The sequence below is a fragment of the Galeopterus variegatus genome, unplaced genomic scaffold (assembly GCF_000696425.1).
Source record: "Galeopterus variegatus unplaced genomic scaffold, G_variegatus-3.0.2 Scaffold1928, whole genome shotgun sequence".
Lineage (NCBI taxonomy): Eukaryota > Metazoa > Chordata > Mammalia > Dermoptera > Cynocephalidae > Galeopterus > Galeopterus variegatus.
In genome coordinates, this window is record NW_007728039.1 from 128,500 (window position 1) to 136,368 (window position 7,869).

Here is a 7,869-nt window from a genome sequence, read left to right on the forward strand (position 1 = left end):
TTGAGTCATGGTGGCGGATCCCTCATGAATGGATTAATGCTCTCTCTGAGGGAGGGGGGATTAATGAGTGAGTTCTCGCTCTATTAGTTCCCGTGAGAGCTCGTTGCTTAAAAAGACCCTGGCACCTTCTCTCTCTCTCTTGCTTCCTCTCACCATGTGATCTGCTTGTACCTGCCAGCTCTCTACCACTTCCTGCCAAGAGTAGAAGCAGCCTGAGGCCCAGCCAGATGCAGCTGTCCCAGAATTATAAGCCAAATAAACCTCTCTTCTTTATAAATTAACCAGTCTCAGGTAATTCTGTTATTGCAACACAAAATGGACTAAAACACTGTTGGAAGCAGCAAGTGCTGTATCATCGTGAATGGCCCTATGCAGAGACAATTGTGGGATAGGGGGGCTTTAGTCCACTAGCCCGGAAAAAACAAAGCCTTCCTGTAATCACATGAGTGAGCTTGAAAGTGGATCCATTAGCCCCAGTCAAGTCTTGAGAGCCCCAGTCTCTTGCAGTACCCATAGAAACTGAGAGATAAAAAATGTTTGTTGTTCTAATCTGCTCAGTTTGGGGGTAATTTCTTTCTCAACAATACATAATCAACATAATCACATTCACTATATCTGGAAAATGACTACTGTTCTTTTTTATGTAACTTCATCTCATTGTTCTTGGTTATTAGCTAACTTGGGCTATAATACAAGATTACTGCAGTCACCATTTCTTCAGTAGGAGTCGTATTTTTTTTTTTTTTCTACAAGAGTATAATAGGTAGTGTAAATTTTACTCCAGGTTTGTAGTAATTAAGGTAAACTTTGCTTTTATCTTAACTATTATGCTTTTACCTCACTTAGCATTTTACCCTAACTAAAAAAATACTGATTATAAAATATAATGGCTTAAATAAGATAGAAGATTTTTTCTTCCCTCCTTCCCTCCCCCCCCTTCTCTCTTTCTCTGTCTCTCTCTGTCATTTAATAGGCTGGAAGTTAGTGACTGGCAGTTCAGCTCAAATTCAAAAGATCTTTAGAGTCCCAAGTTCTTTTCATCTCATTGCTGAGAAGTCTGCCTAGCATGTGAACACTGTTTTCCATACCCACATCCAGGTGCACCTACAAAAGGAAAACAAAAGAAAAGAAAAATATACAATCCAGCTTTTATCACCTGATATAAAGGAAGCTGGAAAATGTAGTCCATGGTTAGGGATATGCCCAGCATCCAAATATTACTATAGTAAACAGAAAAAACAAATTTTGAAGAAAAATTAGCACTCTGCCAGGAAATCTATAGTGGATCATGTTTTCCATAGTCTACATCTTTGATACATTCCCACTCAGTAACACAAATTAAATATAGGCAAGGGAGACATCATAAGCTGTTCATTTAGGTGACAGTGGTACTTTTAAAAATTCATAATTATATACACATCAATAGTGTTATGTTACTGGAATAACAACATCATTCCTAATACATGCTACCATTTTTTTTATGGATTACTTTCTTTTACTCCACATCCACAGATGTCCTTCTGTAATCCTGAGACCTTTCTCACTATGTCTGGAGATGACCGTATAAAGTCCCTGTATGCAGAATTTCAAGGGAGCATGCTCTCCACTTTACCTTGAACCCTATTTACCTTGAACCCAATATATGGTCTCATTTCTCTTCCTGTATACATAGTGAGAAAATTCTGGTCTTATTGATGATAGAATTATGGTTATCTATTGCTTATAACCCCAGCTTAGTATTGAAATAACAATTTAATATTATTTTTCATATTTCTGTTGATTGTACTCAACTTAGCAGTTCTTGCTTATGGTTTATAATGTGTTTGCTATCAGATGATGGGTAAAGCTGCAGTCATTTGAAGGCTCAACTTGGCTGGACAAGCCAATATAGCTTACATACTAACATACATACATGTCTGGTACTTCAGTTGGTATGGTACAATAATGCTTCCCCCACCAATCACCACCAAAAAAAGTCCATCCCTAATCATTCCTGTGACATGTGAATATACAAAAAAGGGACTTTCTACATGTGATTAACTTAAGTATCTTAAGATAAGGTAGAATATTCTAAATTATCTAGATGAACTGACATATTGTTTGAGCCAAGCCTCCCAGTCTCAGACGAGTACAATTAAAAGGATAAGGAAGTCCCTAACTATTTGAGAACCACAAAATAATTGGGTCTGAATTTCAGTCAGGAATATCCCATTATTCACTTTATATTGACATTTTTAATTTTTGTATACTAAATACTTATCGATATCACAAAATTAAAAGTGAACAAAAGAGTGGACACAATAAAAAATTTTGTATTCTTTGCTCAGTCAAGAGCTTCCTATACTAGAAAGAAAAAAAACTAAAGTTACTAATTTTTATGTGTCTTGGTAGATATACATACACGTATATACACTGTCGTGGATTAAATTATTTCCCCCTCATACTCCCTGAAGCTTGAATTGTGTCCCCTAAGTTTTACATATTAGAAACTTAACCCCACTGTGACTGTTAAGAGTGTGGGAAATCTTATTATGGTAATTGGAAGGTGGAGCCTTGAAGAAGTGATTGGATTGCAGGAACCTGCAGAAGTGAATGGATTAAAAAATATTGATCAGGGGCGTGGTTTTAAAAGAATAGAGGGCTTTTAAAGAGTAGAGAGGAGAGTCTGTCTCTCTCTTCTCACTCTCTCTGCTCCATCATTTTCTCAATGTGATACTCCGCTGTCACTGTCATCACCACCAAAAATCTCACTAGGTGTGCTCCCTAGACTTTGGACTTCCCAGCCTCAGAAACTATAAACAGTAAATTTCATTTTCTTTATAAATTACCCAGTTCCATGTATTGTGTTATAAGCAACAAAAATGGACCAATGTGCACACAAGCACATAAGCAATTAAGTATGTCTATACATATGTATATATATGTTTTTATGTGCATATATGTATAAAACTATCTGTGTCGTATGTTCTTATTTTACAAATGGTAGCAAACACATATATGCTGGAGTGCCCAATGCTTTCCCTAGGTGACAACAATATAACTTGAAAATTGTTCTGTATTAGTTTCAAAAGAGTTTCCTCACTCTGATTCATTTGTTTGTTTCTTAGTGTGTTTATAGCTATAAAGTATGTCATTGTTTATCATAATGTACAATAGATTATTTAACCATTTTCCTATTGATAAACATTTGTTTCCAATATTTTCCTTAAAAGCAATGCTGCAGTGAATGATGCTGTGCATACATCATCATTTTACAAATATTAGTATAGTTGTAGAATATATAATTGTTGAGTCAAATGGTATTTATATTTTTAATTTGGAAGAGATGGCCAAATTACTATTCATAGATAAAATATCAGTGCATGCATTCAGTCTCTTGCAGTACTTCTTATCCCAATCTTTTGAGTATGTTGGATAATGCCAAATATTTGATCTTTATCAACCTAGCAGGTGAAAAAATGATACCTTATACTTTAAATTCACATTTTTATCTGTAAGTGACATTGAACATATTTTCTATGATTAAAATATCTATATTCTATTTTCCATTCCTCAATTGTTGTGATCCTTTGTTCATTTTTGATCATATTGGTCTTTTTCTTATTAACTTACAGAAATTTTGTAAATATAAGAAAATTATATTCTAAAATTTTGTCATTTAAATTACATAATTATTTTTATCATTGTATTAATCAGGATTCTGCAGAGAAACAGAATCAATAGGAGAGATAGATAGGTAGAAATAGAGAAAGAGATAAATAGAGATAGAAGTATCATTTATTAAAAGAAATTGGCTTATGTGATCATGGAGCCTTGGAGGCTGAGTATTCCCATGATCTGCAGTCAGCAAGCTGGAGACCCAGGAGAACAGATGGTGTAGTTCTAGTCTAGGTTTCAAGGCCTGAGAATCAGGAAAACTGATGGAGTAAGTACCAGTCTCTGTGTGAGTCCAAAGACTAATGATATCCCAGCTGAAGGCAGTCAGGCAGAGATGAAGAATTCTTTCTCACTCAGCTTATTTTGTTCTATTCAGACCATCAATGGGTTGGATGGGGCCAACCCACATTAGGAAGTGCCATCTGCTTTATTCAGTCAACCAATTCAAATGTTAATCTCATCCAGAAACACTCTCACAGACACACCCAGAAATAATTTTTAACTGAATATCTGTGTATCCCACGGCCCAGTCGACACATTAAACTAAACTTCAGCTCATTTTCTATTTATCTTTTTCTTTGCATATTTACCATGGATTCTTCTTAATATAGTCAAATCTATGAGTTTTTATGGCTTTTTAATTTTCTCATTTTAACAGGCTGCCTTTTGAGAAGCTTAAGTGAAAATTCTTAGTTTTTATTTTTCATATTTTAATCTATGACAAAGCTTGAATTTATTTTGGCATGAAAAATGAAATATGTATCAAATATTTTTCCAGGTGGCAACCAAGTTTTCTACATATTGGTTATTGCATGATTCAATTAAGATGTCTCAATTTTGAGATGCCTCTTTTACCATGTTCTAAGTTTTCATATGTATGTATATGTACTTTTAGAACTTCTTTAGACTTCTGGGTTTTTGTTTTTTTGTTTTTTTTCTTTCTTGTCCATGTAACAGTACTGCATCAGGTAACACTACATATTTGCTAAATCAGTTCTGCTTTCTGAAGGTAAACTTGGTCCTGGGGGAATATAATTCTTCTTCAGAAGAGTTGTAACCTTCACTTACATAAATATTAGCATTAATAACTAAGCACTCCCTGGCAAAGCCTTTTTGTTCCTTTATTACCTCCCTAGATCTCCTATGACAAAGTGCCACGAACTAGTGGCTTAAAACAATGTAAATGTATTCTTTCACAGTCCTGGGTGCTTTGTATGAAATCAAGGTGTCTGCAGGGCTGGGTTCCCTCAGAATCCTTCCTTCGGTCTTCCCAGCTTATGGTAGTTTGCTCGCAATCTTTTGTCATTTCTTGGCTTGTAGCTGCATAACTCCACCTCTGCCTTTGTTGTCGCATAGTATTCTCACTGCATATCTCTGTCCTCACACGGCCACATGGTCTTTTTTTATGACACCAGTCATATTGGTTTAGGTGCCCACCCCACTCCAGTATGACCTCAACCTAGCTAACTACATCTAGAGTGACGCTATGCTGTGGATTGATTGAATTGTGTCTGCAAGATTCATTTATTGGAAGCTTAATCCTCACTATAGCTGTTGAGAGTGGGAAATCCTATTATGGGAATGAAAGGTATAGCCTAGTGAATGGATTAAAAATGGTGGCCCGGGGCGTGGTTCCGAGGGTTTTAAAAGTAGAGCATATGAGAGGTTAGTCTCTCTCTGTGCTCCACGATTTTCACAGTGTGATACCCTGCTGTCACTGTCACCAGCACCAAGACCTTCTCAGCCTCCAAAACTGTAAGCAATAAATTTTGTTTTCTTTATAATTTACCCAATTCCATGTATTTTGTTATAAGCAACAGAAATGGACTAATACACCCTACCTTCAAATAAGGTCACATTCTGAAGTACTGGGAGTTAGGACTTTAACATATCTTTTGCAAGGATGGGAGAACACTAACAGTTTCCAGAGCTTATACCTCCCTCATATAATATTTTTGGTCTTCTTGACTCCACTGAATTCCTTCTGTAACTATTGGATATGTAAATCTTGTATGATTATTCAAGCTGTTTCTGTGACTAGCCTATCTATAAATCTATGCCTACTAATGACTTCTGTCTATACCATGATTGTATAACAGTTTATTTGAATTATTGTATAGAAAATACTTTATAAACACATATTTATATAGCTGTATTAATATATTTTTATACATTATCAAATTTTGTTACTCTACATTGACGAACATTTGAAAGTATTAGTAAATTCATATTCGTTTTTATACAAAGAGTACTCTGCAGTTACTATTATGTCCCAAATCCTGCCATGAGGTTTCCATCATAGAGTAAAAGCTAAATTTCCTTGCATGGCCCTGTAGGACTTGTCACCACCTGCCACATCCTCTTATATATTCTGACCACATCTATAACTTTGCTCGATTTGCTAACTCTGCTGGACGTTTCCTACATTGGCCCTGTATTATATAATTAGAATAAATTAATGTTAAAAAATGGAGAAACACAATGAGCCATCACTTGCTAAGTAGGACTTCATGCATAAATTATTTGCAAATTATTTTGTTCTATAGATAAACACAATACCTGTTAATGATTACTGATAGCTCATATTCTCATGATTTCTAAGTCATTAGTTGTAAATTATACCACAAAGTTGTTCTCTAAAGCATCTAAACTTATTTCTGATAATGTCTTTGGTCAATACTGAAGATCTCAATTTTATAGAAATATGATGTTTTAATTATATTTGGATTTTGTTATGTAGATTTATCTTTTGTTAATTTTGAGTATATTCTTCCTTGGTCAGTTGTATTAAACCTGGTCTGTGAAGGACTGCTTAAAGAATAGGGATAATAAGCTGAAGTCTCTGTAATGAATTGTGTTCCCCTTAAATTCCTATTTTGGAGATCTAACCCCCAGTACCTCAGAATGTGACTGTATTTGGAGATAAACCATTAAAGAAGTGATTATGTTAAAATGAAGTCATTCAGATGGGCTTCAATCAAATATGACTGGTATCCTTATAAGGGAGATTATTACATAGACACACACAGAGGGAAGACCAGGTGAAGACACAGGGAGAAGATGGCTGTCTACAAGCCAAGGAGAGAGGCCTCAGAAGGAACCAACCCTGCTGTGTCGGGCCTTAAAAACTAATGCCACCTTAAGTGACATTACAAGCGGCGCCATTATGGGCCCACAAGGGCGTATTAACATGGCAGCCTAAGATGGCTCTGGGAGGAAGTAGGGTGGGAGTGTCTGCGGGAACCTTGCCTTAGCCCTTATTGGCCACATACCCGCTTCTGCGCTTGTGAACACTGCGTGATTGCAATAGCTAGGCATTGAGACAGGATGCATGCTCTGGTAACCTTTAAGCTGATTGGAGGATGTAAAAACCTCCCTTCCCTATTTGCCTTTAAAAACAAGTGCTTGTGTGATAATAAACAGAATTGCTCAACAGAACCCCCGCAGCATCTGAGTGTCCTTTAACAGGCTGGTTGGGGCCGGTGGCTGTGCTCACCTCTCTTCACGGTTCTCTTCCCCATTTCCTTCCAACGGGACCGGAGGGAAAGAGGAATCCAGGCCATCCGCCCGCCCACCAGAAGGAACACCAAGGGAGAGACCAAAAGTGAGGCAAGGGCTGTTCAGGTTGGCCGGCAGCTGACCCGACACTGCTGAATCCATGGTCTTGAAATTCTAGACTACACTATTGTGAGATAATGAATTAAATTTCTTTTGCTTATGCTACCAACTTGTGTTATATTATTATGACAGCCATACAAAGTAAAACAGTCTCTGAAAAGGAAACCAAAGAACAAAAATGTGTCACTGTCATCTCAGTTTATTCAGGGAAGAAAGATGCTGAATCTAGCAAACACATATTCTGACAAGTAGAGATTTATTTTACATGGTAACATAAGAATAGCTGAGCAGGTTTAACCACCATCTGTATGAATCATATTTTAGCACTCTCTGATTCATGTTTACAAATCAACATTGTGAAGAAAATTTCTGGCTCCAAATCCTGTTGATCCTAGGTGCATTTAATATCGAGAATAGGCAATTGGTTATCAGAAAGCTATCTATCTTTTTTTTTTTTATATCCAAAATTGACCCTACGTTAGGTTGTTTTGACTATGTGAAAGGACAAATAAAATTTCTGGATCTGAATACTACAGAGTTTCAAAATCTGCAACATGTTCAGCAGAAGAGGGCAGCTTCCGAGGTATGGTGACT